The sequence below is a fragment of the Liolophura sinensis genome, chromosome 9, assembly GCF_032854445.1.
Source record: "Liolophura sinensis isolate JHLJ2023 chromosome 9, CUHK_Ljap_v2, whole genome shotgun sequence".
Lineage (NCBI taxonomy): Eukaryota > Metazoa > Mollusca > Polyplacophora > Chitonida > Chitonidae > Liolophura > Liolophura sinensis.
Window position 1 is genome coordinate 8,900,115 of NC_088303.1, and position 13,204 is coordinate 8,913,318.

General features: G+C 39.9%; 1 protein-coding gene across 2 annotated transcripts in view; it reads right to left on the bottom strand.

Moving 5' to 3' along the window:
• LOC135475526 (leucine-rich repeat and coiled-coil domain-containing protein 1-like) overlaps positions 1-13,204 on the bottom strand; it is a 199,378-nt gene that overhangs the window by 183,853 nt on the left and 2,321 nt on the right. The gene's annotated exons all lie outside the window — the stretch shown is intronic.

The window sequence follows — 13,204 nt, forward strand, 5'->3', positions numbered from 1 at the left end:
GAGGTTTGCACACTGTCTTCCACAGGAAAACCCTCAACTAGTGTAAACTGAAGACTATAATCTGCAGTTGGCAAGTCCCCATGGAAAACTGACTGGGTGCTAACACTTGACAAGTTCCGGTAGCTCCACTCGGATGTGTTCCCTGAACCACTCCAGTGAAACTTGAACTGAACTGTGCAAAGATTCCTATTTTGCAACAAGAAGAGACACACAATTACTTAAACTGCACTTTGCCTTCTACTCAACATTCTGCAGCTAGAATCCTGGATTAAATGTCTTTCAACTACTTTCATAGGTGAAAGAAAGAAAGAATGTGCCATTAAAAAAAATGAAATGACGGGTACTGGAAAAACTATGACATTTTCCAAGATTTTTTCTTCTGTTTTGTTGGTTGCAGTTTATGCAGTTCACAGAAAGCATCATTTGAGAAGGTCTTGTCTTGCAAAACTCAACAGATTAAACATCCCACCCAAAAAAAAAAAAAATAAATAAAAACTGTGGTACTGATGTAGGTCAAGAACTGAGAACACCATTTCACAGTTAAATGATACAGTATGGCACAAACGGCTTGATTCGACAGACAACATTAAGGTAACAAATAAATATTACTGTGTACTGTGACCTGAATGTACAAAGGATGGAGAAAATGGCTAGGAGTCTTGACTACCTATATGCTGCCTATTAAGACAAATAAAATTAGTGAAAGAATAAAAGACTGAAAGCGAAAATGTAAACTAATATGCTGTAGGAAGTGTACAAGAATCCAGGGCACACCCCAGAAGGTTTAACAGTGATGTTGTGAAATTTGTGGAATAAACAAAAAATTCTGCATTGCTCTGTGCATGTGGTATGTGAATCTTTTACATATGTGTTTCACAACTTGATAAATGTTTCAAGAAGATTTCAGAGAAGATAAACAGCATTGCTCACTGCAGCATCAACTGTTTGAAATGGAACATGGACAGCAAGAGCTACAAGTTGGAGAAGTGCAACCAAACCGGGACACATGCAGGCCTTTTTTTTTTGTAGATATAATGTCACATTGTACATTCCTTGAAAGAAAACATGTACTGCTGTATTAAATTGTTTGTTTGTCTTAATATATATATATATATATGTAGAGAAATGCATCCATATATCATCTAGACATTAATACATGGTGCCACTGAATCTGTACAACATGAGGATTACATGCCTTTCCAAACACTTGTGCCCGTCACTTGATATAACAGATAAAATTCATCATGACACGACAATTCAATCTGACTGTTGCCCTAATGGCCCTGACTAAATGATCTTTGTTTATTGTTATATCATCAAGAGGGAACTTAACTATGGCCAATTATGGTCAGAGGGGTTGAATGTCTCCCGATAATATGTGCACCAACAAAACACTTTTTGCTGTTTACAACAAATATCTTAAGATAGTTATTTAAATGTTGCATTGTATATTTTACCTATATATGTATATTTATAAAGTGTAAATGACATACATTCAACATATCTCACCTGGGCTGATCACTGATTAACTATAGTCACTTGTTTTCTTTATTTTCCTGTGATTTGAAGACACTATTTTAAAAATGCTTAAATCAGCAAAAGGTTGGAAGCAATTATTTTGTCCCAGCAACAAAACAGGATAATACAAGTAGTTAAAACAGTGACAACCAAAAAGTAGGCAGAAAATAAGCATGGAAATAAATGTGCTTTACAGAATATATGGCAACGGCTTTTAAGTCACAAGATTTGTCAGATGTTAGACGCCCGGTCTAGCTTCATCCACCCATAACTTTTACTGCGGTCAAGTGGCTGAAATAGTCTTGACAATATAATGTGTAAAACACCATGCATTCAAATAAGTAAATCAATTTGTTCTCCGTGTATTGAAAGCTGTGTTTTTGAGGGATGATCTGAGGAGAGTTTTGCTTGAAACTGTCACTAAAATGAATATGAACAGCTGACAGGAAAAGCTCCAAAACTAAAGCATGCTACCACATGAGCTCTAAGGATTGTGCCATAATCTGTATGACCATGTATTTCTTCCTTCTTGTGTCACTGTAAATTAAATGAGTTTGTAATTTATGTACATGATCCTCAAATATATGCTCTATTTCCTGTTGACTTGAAGGCCTCAGCTCTATGTTCTTCAGTATTCGTTAACACACTGTAAAGCTTCAACCTTCTCTACCTCTCAGAATGTTTCATAACATTTGTGGCAGAGAGGATTGAAAAGGTTGAAGAATTACGGTGCTAACTGATTCACTGAGTGATTGCCATGTACATACGCTTGTAGGACTCTTATTATGGCAGGTCATCATGGACATCATGGATCATTGCACCTGTATTCATATACCGTGGCATCTCGGATTACTCGTCTGTTTTCAGTAGATCTTCCTGACTGTACAACTTATTGGTGTAATCAGGTCAATCAGAATGTCCAACACACTGATCACATGTGTTCAATTATTCTGGGACATCCTCACGTCAAAACTGCTTTCGAGAATAGAAGAAAAGTCACAAAAAAGGATGTGAAATCCTAAGGGGCACTTCAGATCATCGGGTGTTTGGGATCATCAAGTGTGTGCATGGGACCATCTCGTGTTTGAGATCATCAGATGACCGTGTGTGGGACTATCAGGTGTGTGATCTCATCGGGTGCGTGTGATCATCATGTGTGTGCATGGGATCATCGGGTGTGTGGTACCATCGGGTGTATGTGTGGTACCATCGGGTGTATGTGTGGTATCATCGGGTATGTGTGGAGGATCATTGGGTGTGTGTTTGGGATCATCAGATGAGTGTGTGTGGGATCATCGGGTGTGTGTGTAGGATCATCGGGTGTGTGTGTGTGGGATCATCGGGTGTGTGTGTGGGATCATCGGGTGTGTGTGTGGGATCATCGGTGTATGTGTGGAATCATGGGGTGTATGTGTGGGATAATCGGGTGTATGTGTGGGATCATTTATTTATTTATTTATTTGATTGGTGTTTTACGCCGTACTCAAGAATATTTCACTTATACGACGGCGGCTAGCATTATGGTGGGTGGAAACCGGGCACAGCCCGGGGGAAACCCACGACCATCCGCAGATTGCTGGCAGACCTTCCCACTTACCGCCGGAGAGCAAGCCAGCATGAGCTGCACACAGCGACCGCATTGGTGGTGTGGGATCATCAGGTGTATGTGTGGGATCATCGGGTGTATGTGTGGGATCATCAGGTGTGTGTGTGAGATCATTGTGTGTGTGTGTGTGGGATCATCAGGTGTATGTGTGGGATCATCAGGTGTGTGTGTGGGATCATCGGGTGTGTGTGTGGGATCATCGGGTGTGTGTGTGGGATCATCAGGTGTGTGTGTGAAATCATCGGGTGTACGTTTGGGATCATCGGGTGTATGCGTGGGATCATCAGGTGTGTGTGTGAGATCATTGTGTGTGTGTGTGGGATCATCGGGTGTATGTGTGGGATCATCGGGTATATGAGTGGGATCATCAGCTGTGGGATCATCAGGTGTGGGATCATCAGGTGTGTGTGTGGGATCATCAGGTGTGTGTGTGGGATCATCGGGTGTGTGTGTGGGATCATCAGGTGTGTGTGTGTGTGTGTGAAATCATTGGGTGTACGTTTGGGATCATCAGGTGTATGCGTGGGATAATCGAGTGTACGTGTGGGATCATCGGGTGTATGTGTAGTACCATTGGGCGTATGTGTGGTATCATCGGGTGTGTGTGGAGGATCATAGGGTGTGTGTTTGGGATCATCGGGTGAGTGTTTATCGGATCATCGGGTGTGTGGAATCCACCTGTAGTGTGCAGAACAAGAACCATTTCCAATCCTGATGCAAACAAGAGCTTTAAACAGGTAATCCAGGTCCCCCATCAAAGTGGCACTGATGTTCACATTTTAGAAATGTCAACCACAAACCTAGCTACGAAATCTAGAGTGAGTGAGTGCTTGGGGTTTAACGTCGTACTTAACAATTTTTCAGTCATATGACGACGAAGGAATCTTTAGGGTGCATGTAGGTGTAATGTGCCTCCTTGTAGCAGGACGGATTTCCACCGCTCTTTTATTTAGTGCTGCTTCACTTACCGAAGGCAAGTAAGCCACCCCGCCCGAGCCATTATACTGATACAGGTCAACCTGTCGTTGCACTATCCGCTTCATGCTAAACGCCAAGCGAGGAAGTTACAACTTCTTCTTTTAAAGTCTTAGGTGTGACTCAATCAAGGATTGATCCTGGATCTACCGGTCCCGAAGCAGACGCTCTACCAACTGTGCTATCCGGGCCGGTACGAAATCTAGAACATTTATAGATACCTTCCTTATTGTAGGTGTAGTGATTGCATAAAATTATACATCCTATGTTAGAAGGACATGCTAAAAACATAAGAGTGCCCATGACTAATACAGTGGCTGTGAGTTCAAGTCCAGCTCATGCTAGCTTCCTCTCTGGCCATATGTGGGAAGGTATCTGAGCAATCTGCGGACGGTCCATAATGCTGGTCACATAAATGAAATATTCTTGATTAAGGCATAAAAAACGAATCCACTAAATAAATAATTAAGCACATAAGACATCAGCACCAGTAAAAACAAAGAAAATTCACTTGGCCATGGAGGCTCCCAACATTTAATTGAAGATAACATGCACATCTTCAAAGTATCTGCTACAAAACCTGTGAGTTTCAAAAGCTTTCCCTGTTTGTGTAGGAGGAGTTGATAACACAGAAAAGAAACTTATATCAGAATGATGCGCTAAAAAGAAAATAGTCAGATCCAGCAACCATAAAGATGAAAAAGGAAATGATTTAAGCTACAAACAGAACATGAAGTGCACATCGACTACAAAAACTGTCAGTTTGAGAAGTTTTCCTAACTTGGTCTAGGAAGAGTTGATCACACAGAAAAGCAAGCCCATATATCAGATTAACATGATAAAGAGATTTGGAATTGGCTATTAGTCCAGCTCTGGAAAAAAACAAGAAAGAACTCATTTAAGGTACAAACTGAAAATAACAAACAAATCTTAAAAGTTTTTACTACAAAATATATGCATATAGTTTCACAAGTTGCCCTGCTTATTGTAGGAGGGTTTATCACATATATATTATGTAGTAAGTGTGAGATGGATGGGTGGATGGATGGATGGATGGATGGGTTGATGGACGTCTGCCATTTAAATACATTCCCATTGAGAATATGTATGAGCCAATTTAAGTTATGAAGTCAGTCCAGAAAAAGGTTTTGAGCCTTGATTTCTTATCTACTGTACTATTATTCCCACTTTTGAACCTTGACACCATTAAATTGCATGTGAACACCAACGTGTAACTGGGTATGTACTCTCCTCATAGGCTTCTGTCTTGAATACCTCTGCTGAAAGATCACACAAATCTGATGAGGTGGCTAATTAATATAATCCAGCATGATAACAGAAACAACCATAACATCACGAGGTATAACATACTGTTGTTGTAATGGATTGGACACAGTTCTGGACAAGGCAAAGATGAATATGGGCCAAATTTTACCAAATTCATTCAATGAGATTGGAGTTCAAGCTCATCTATGAGGACAATTTATATGTAACTTGCATTTGATCGGTGACTCTAAATACTGCTGATGCATTTTTTAATGGAAACAAGAGACTCGCTAATCAACATCTTGTCTCTGTGTACAGTTAAATTAATATTAAAAAAGCCAACTACACTTCGACCAATGAAAATAATTTGTACCCATCCGCCAAGGAGTATTGCTTGTATGGAGTGTTAATTGGCTAACGCTGATTACGTCACATTTCACCTGAATTAGAAAAGCAGGTGTCTTCAGCAGAGAATAGAACCAGTCGATCTGATTGGTCAGTAACGTATATGCTGCAACATTGACTAGATTCCATAGTCCGTGAAATGTTTCAGCCACACAAAGGCAGGGTTTGCAAGAACAACAACAGCATGAATTCATTTACAGTTGTAAATTATTCAAATGCCGAGACTCTCATTGACTCAGGTAGTCAATGGCTGCACCAATTTAATGATCCCTGCTAACCTGTATTCTACAGTTTCATTTGTTTCATTTCATAACAATTTTGCTGCGGCATAGACATATTGATTCCCATATGTCACAAAAGGTTGAAAAAGAAACTTTTTCATACAATGAGACCGTCTGATTGTAGATAATTGGCCATTTTAATGAGGAATTATCCAAGACAATCCAGAAGTCTTATGTTCAAGTATATATGTCTAGATTGTGATTCTCACGCAAATCTGTGCTGGGACTGATTTTACAAAGTCATTTCTGAATTAAGTCAAAATTTAAAATATGATCTTGTAGCTTATATAGAGGATTTTACAGATGTTAAAATTCTCCTGAATTTTATCATCAGACAAACCTGCCAAATTTCAACTGCCAGTCATTCACATGCATAATCCAACACCACACTTACACACACAATGACTCCAGTACCATGCAAATGCATAATCCAACACCACACTCACACACAATGACTCCAGTACCACGCACATGCATAATCCAACACCACACTCACACACACAATGACTCCAGTACCATGAACATGCATAATCCAACACCACACTCACACATCCAATGACTCCAGTACCACGCACATGCATAATCCAACACCACGCTCACACAAAAAATGACTCCAGTACCATGAACATGCATAATCCAACACCACACTCACGCATGCAATGACTCCAGTACCATGCAAATGCATAATCCAACACCACACTTACACACACAATGACTCCACTACCATGAACATGCATAATCCAACACCACACTCACACACACAATGACTCCAGTACCATGAACATGCATAATCCAACACCACACTCACACACACAATGACTCCAGCACCATGCACATGAATAATCCAACACCACACTCACACACACAATGACTCCACTACCATGAACATGCATAATCCAACACCACGCTCACACACACAATGACTCCAGTACCATGCACATGAATAATCCAACACCACACTCACACACACAATGACTCCACTACCATGAACATGCATAATCCAACACCACGCTCATACACACAATGACTCCAGTACCATGCAAATGCATAATCCAACACCACACTCACACACACAATGACTCCAGTACCATGAACATGCATAACCCAACACCACACTCACACATGCAATGACTCCAGTACCATGCACATGCATAATCCAACACCGCGCTCACACACACAATGACTCCAGTACCATGTACATGCATAATCCAACACCACACTCACACACACAATGACTCCAGTACCATGCACATGCATAATCCAACACCACACTAACACACACAATGACTCCAGTACCATGCACATGAATAATCCAACACCACACTCACGCATGCAATGACTCCAGTACCATGCAAATGCATAATCCAACACCACACTCACACACACAATGACTCCAGTACCACGCACATGCATAATCCAACACCACACTCACACAACCAATGATTCCAGTACCATGAACATGCATAATCCAACACCTCACTCACACACACAATGACTCCAGTACCATGAACATGCATAATCCAACACCACACTCACACACACAATGACTCCAGCACCATGCACATGAATAATCCAACACCACACTCACACACACAATGACTCCACTACCATGAACATGCATAATCCAACACCACGCTCACACACACAATGACTCCAGTACCATGCACATGAATAATCCAACACCACACTCACACACACAATGACTCCACTACCATGAACATGCATAATCCAACACCACGCTCATACACACAATGACTCCAGTACCATGCAAATGCATAATCCAACACCACACTCACACACACAATGACTCCAGTACCATGAACATGCATAACCCAACACCACACTCACACATGCAATGACTCCAGTACCATGCACATGCATAATCCAACACCGCGCTCACACACACAATGACTCCAGTACCATGTACATGCATAATCCAACACCACACTCACACACACAATGACTCCAGTACCATGCACATGCATAATCCAACACCACACTAACACACACAATGACTCCAGTACCATGCACATGAATAATCCAACACCACACTCACGCATGCAATGACTCCAGTACCATGCAAATGCATAATCCAACACCACACTCACACACACAATGACTCCAGTACCACGCACATGCATAATCCAACACCACACTCACACAACCAATGATTCCAGTACCATGAACATGCATAATCCAACACCTCACTCACACACACAATGACTCCAGTACCAAGCACATGCATAATCCAACACCACACTCACACAACCAATGATTCCAGTACCATGAACATGCATAATCCAACACCACACTCACACACACAATGACTCCAGTACCATGAACATGCATAATCCAACACCACACTCACACACACAATGACTCCAGTACCATGCACATGCATAATCCAACACCACGCTCACACACACAATGACTCCAGTACCATGCACATGCATAATCCAACACCACACTCACACATGCAATGACTCCAGTACCATGCACATGAATAATCCAACACCACACTCACACACACAATGACTCCACTACCATGAACATGCATAATCCAACACTGCACTTACACACACAATGACTCCAGTACCACGCACATGCATAATCCAACACCACACTTACACACACATGCAATGACTCCAGTACCATGCACATGAATAATCCAACACCACACTCACACACACAATGACTCCACTACCATGAACATGCATAATCCAACACCACACTCACGCATGCAATGACTCCAGTACCATGCAAATGCATAATCCAACACCACACTCACGCACACAATGACTCCACTACCATGAACATGCATAATCCAACACCACACTCACACACACAATGACTCCACTACCATGAACATGCATAATCCAACACTGCACTCTCACACACAATGACTCCAGTACCAAGCACATGCATAATCCAACACCACACTCACACATGCAATGACTCCAGTACCATGCACATGAATAATCCAACACCACACTCACACACACAATGACTCCAGTACCATGTACATGCATAATCCAACACCACACTCACACATGCAATGACTCCAGTACCATGCACATGAATAATCCAACACCACACTAACACACACAATGACTCCAGTACCATGCACATGAATAATCCAACACCACACTCACGCATGCAATGACTCCAGTACCATGCAAATGCATAATCCAACACCACACTCACACACACAATGACTCCAGTACCACGCACATGCATAATCCAACACCACACTCACACAACCAATGATTCCAGTACCAAGCACATGAATAATCCAACACCACACTCACACACACAATGACTCCACTACCATGAACATGCATAATCCAACACCACACTCACACATGCAATGATTCCAGTACCATGCACATGAATAATCCAACACCACACTTACACACACAATGACTCCAGTACCAAGCACATGAATAATCCAACACCACACTCATACACACAATGACTCCAGTACCATGCACATGCATAATCCAACACCACGCTCACACATCCAATGACTCCAGTACCATGCACATGAATAATCCAACACCACACTCACACATGCAATGATTCCAGTACCAAGCACATGCATAATCCAACACCACACTCACACACACAATGACTCCAGTACCATGCACATGAATAATCCAACACCACACTCACACACACAATGACTCCGCTACCATGAACATGCATAATCCAACACCACACTCACACATCCAATGATTCCAGTACCAAGCACATGCTCACATCCTCTGCCTCATGTCCAACTTTCCAATCCCTCCAAATTACCATGAGCTTCTCATAGATAATATCGTATTATATGCCTTCTGTATATCAGACACAACTTTGATTCTGATCCACCTAATTACACCACAACGGATTATCTCTAAACCTAAATTAACATATTTGTGCCTTTTCATAACAACTGATATAATTCACCGTTTTTCAGCGAGAATTCCATCTGTGCTGATCAACTAGGTTAGTAATATTGCAAGATTATGAGTTTCTTAGAAAAGCATTTGATATTTGTTTTGAAGATTGGATCATATCCTTCTGGACAAATTCAATTTCAGCACCAAAAGCAAAATTTTATGGTCGTAATTTGACACAAAAAATGCGCTTTTTGGTGCAAAATTTTATGTCAAATACGTTAATTATAAACAATGACCACCAGGAAACTAAAATTAGCCCATGCCAGGTTCATCAAGCTCAATCAATCAATCAGGATTTCTGTATAGTAGCCCACCCCATGGTTATGAAAGCTTTATTTTCTGTTATGCTTTCCACTTCTTTTAACTCACGATTTGTTGCTCGAAAGTGAGAATATGTGCTAACAGGTAACTGACCGACTCAGACAACACAATACTGCACATTATGTCCTCACAGTCTAATCTACAGATGACATAAACACAACTTTGTGTAATGTACAGTACATTTTTTCAACAAAGCTACTTATCTATGAACTAGTTACACAAGAGAAATCAAGCACCCCTTTATTTGGATATCGAAAGTTTCCTGTTTATTACTGATAAAATGCAGATAAACAAACATATTCGCAAATCAAATCAAGTTCTCTGTATTTACCAAGAATAGCTCGAATTACTGCCGTTCACTAAATGTCAGAATAATATCATGTTTATATATCGCATTAAAATGATTCTAAAAGTTGTAAAAGTTATAATTTGACCCACTTTATAAATTTTAGGCGGTGTATTACAAATTTTTAACAGTAACATGTGGACAGGCAAGGCTGACATTTTGAGGACATTATATTTTTTATTCTAAAAAAAAACAGCAAACTTTAATTAAATTCATGCCCATTAATTATCTGGCAAAAAACATCTTGCATAGCCTCCTTAAAATACTCTACTTAAGACGATGCACTACTTTCATAAATTCATGACATTGTAATCCAACTAGATATTGCTATTAAAATTTGCCTCGGCCATATATCTGACCTGTCAAATTTCCTGTTCTTTAACAGGTTTAGTTGAAAAACTCTTAATTTCAATCTCTATTAATACTATTCCACAATTTCCCTATTACCAAAGTACATAACATAAGTTCTATTCAAATATTATCAGGTTGCTTTCTGCAAACCAATAAATTAATTGACGAACTCTTATATAAATACATGTATATGTAACATGAAGAAGCAAAATAAAATCAACTTCCAACCCTCTTAAGGCTTAAATTATTTTCAAAAAATATCAAGTAAAAGACAATTAGCAAACTCAAAATTGCTGTAAATTTCAGATCACGGAAAAATGTAACCTCGCTCTAAAAGCCCTTAAATCCAATCTTAAAATATGATAAATACAACAAGGCATTTTTACAGGCACAATTTTTGTGACCCATTGTTGAAATGAGGCCACGACCCCAGCTTTAATAATAAGCTATTTATTTTTTGTTATGGGGGTATCATGGCATGATTTCGGTATGGCATGTACAATAGCTGATGGCCTCAAATCTAATCACATCTGCACATGTAGTGCTTCAACAAGTCCGTAACAAACAAGATTCTCGCCAGTCATGCTGAACATACCGGATAACTCTTGATCTAAGCCTTTACACTGGCCCATCAACATGCTCAAGGCCATTCAAGCTCAGTTAAAGAAAACAGGCCAATTACCCAATATCTTTTGGAGCCCATTAGGGTTTAACTTACACTTATTTAGCTCAAGTTGGGAGAGAGTATCAGAATTGATTTATGTTTGGCTAAAAAAGGTAATTAAAAATGTTTGGAAGACGTTTTATTATTGCGAGAACATGAATGTATAGAGAATAAGATCACTTCTGAACCTTCTCCCTGAACAGGCTAAATTCATGCTAGACAGTCCAGGTTCATTTCTCATTTACTGTTCTTATATGTACATGACTGTTCAGTTGCATCTTTCATCAACAAAATTGCACTTGAAATCAGATTTATCCATTTATTTGATTTGTGTTTTACGCTGTACACAAGAATATTTCACTTACACATATGACGGCAACCAGCAGCATGGTGGGTAGAGATCAGAAGAACTGGCAGATCTTGCCACTTACGGCCGAAGAGAAAGCCAGCACTTTGCATCACATAATATGCTGACTGACAAAAATCAGCTTAAAACAAGCAAACATGTCAGTATTCTTTGAGATGTAGTGCACTTGTGATATTATTTTAAATTTAATTTTCACAGACATCGTTGGTTCAGGTGAGCAGGAACGCTAAAAATAGGCAGCAGTTAGGTTTGAACTCTGGGCCTGAGCCACATACACTTATGTTAATCTACGTTCAAAAGCGTTCAAAGCATTCCATGTATCACTATATCAGATATAGGCCCATTAAGTGCAAAATAACACACACGCACAAAATCGCGCAGTTGTGTATACAGCAGAGCGATGATTGTACATCTACACCAAGGTATTACTGCCACTGAGTGGTTACTACAACTACATTGGACAAAGTTGTTTACCATGCCATTCCAAAGTCTCTTTCCCATTAAGTCAAGCCCTAATGACAACGGTAATTTTTATACTAATACTTACAGATGAGCATCAATTCTCAAACTGTCTTTCCTTCTAATGATTTACATGTGCATGTTGGTCAAAAACTAAATGGTTAATACACCATTTAGCACTGCCTGGGAATCCTTTTGCATATAATAGACAGCTGACAGAAGAGTTTAAGACTGATAGTTAATAGTGTCAGATTCTAGAAATGGCTGTCAAGCTCTGTAATACATTTTAATTTTAGCCTTTTTCACACATCTATCAAGTGAATGTCATAGTGATTAAAAATCAGTTCATCACTTTCTTTCAAAATTATTTTGTATCAAAAGAAGTATGTGTCAACAGTGAATGGGTTGGGCATACTTGTCTTTCAGTTGCTATGGTTTTAATTCAGGACAGAGAATGTCTACATTTCTCTCCTCTGATAGTTAGAGTGTGACAGCACACCACTTGTCTTCCACTCATACGGCATGCATGCTAGCACATCACATTTGGGAATTTCATGTGTAGCTTGCAAAATGTTGACGGTCTACCTGGGGCAATCCCATTTCCACCACCCATAAAAAATCATTTAAACTCTTTAACAAATAGTGATATGAACGACAACCAGAAAATGTGCTTCACATGCTGATATATACTATAATTGTTA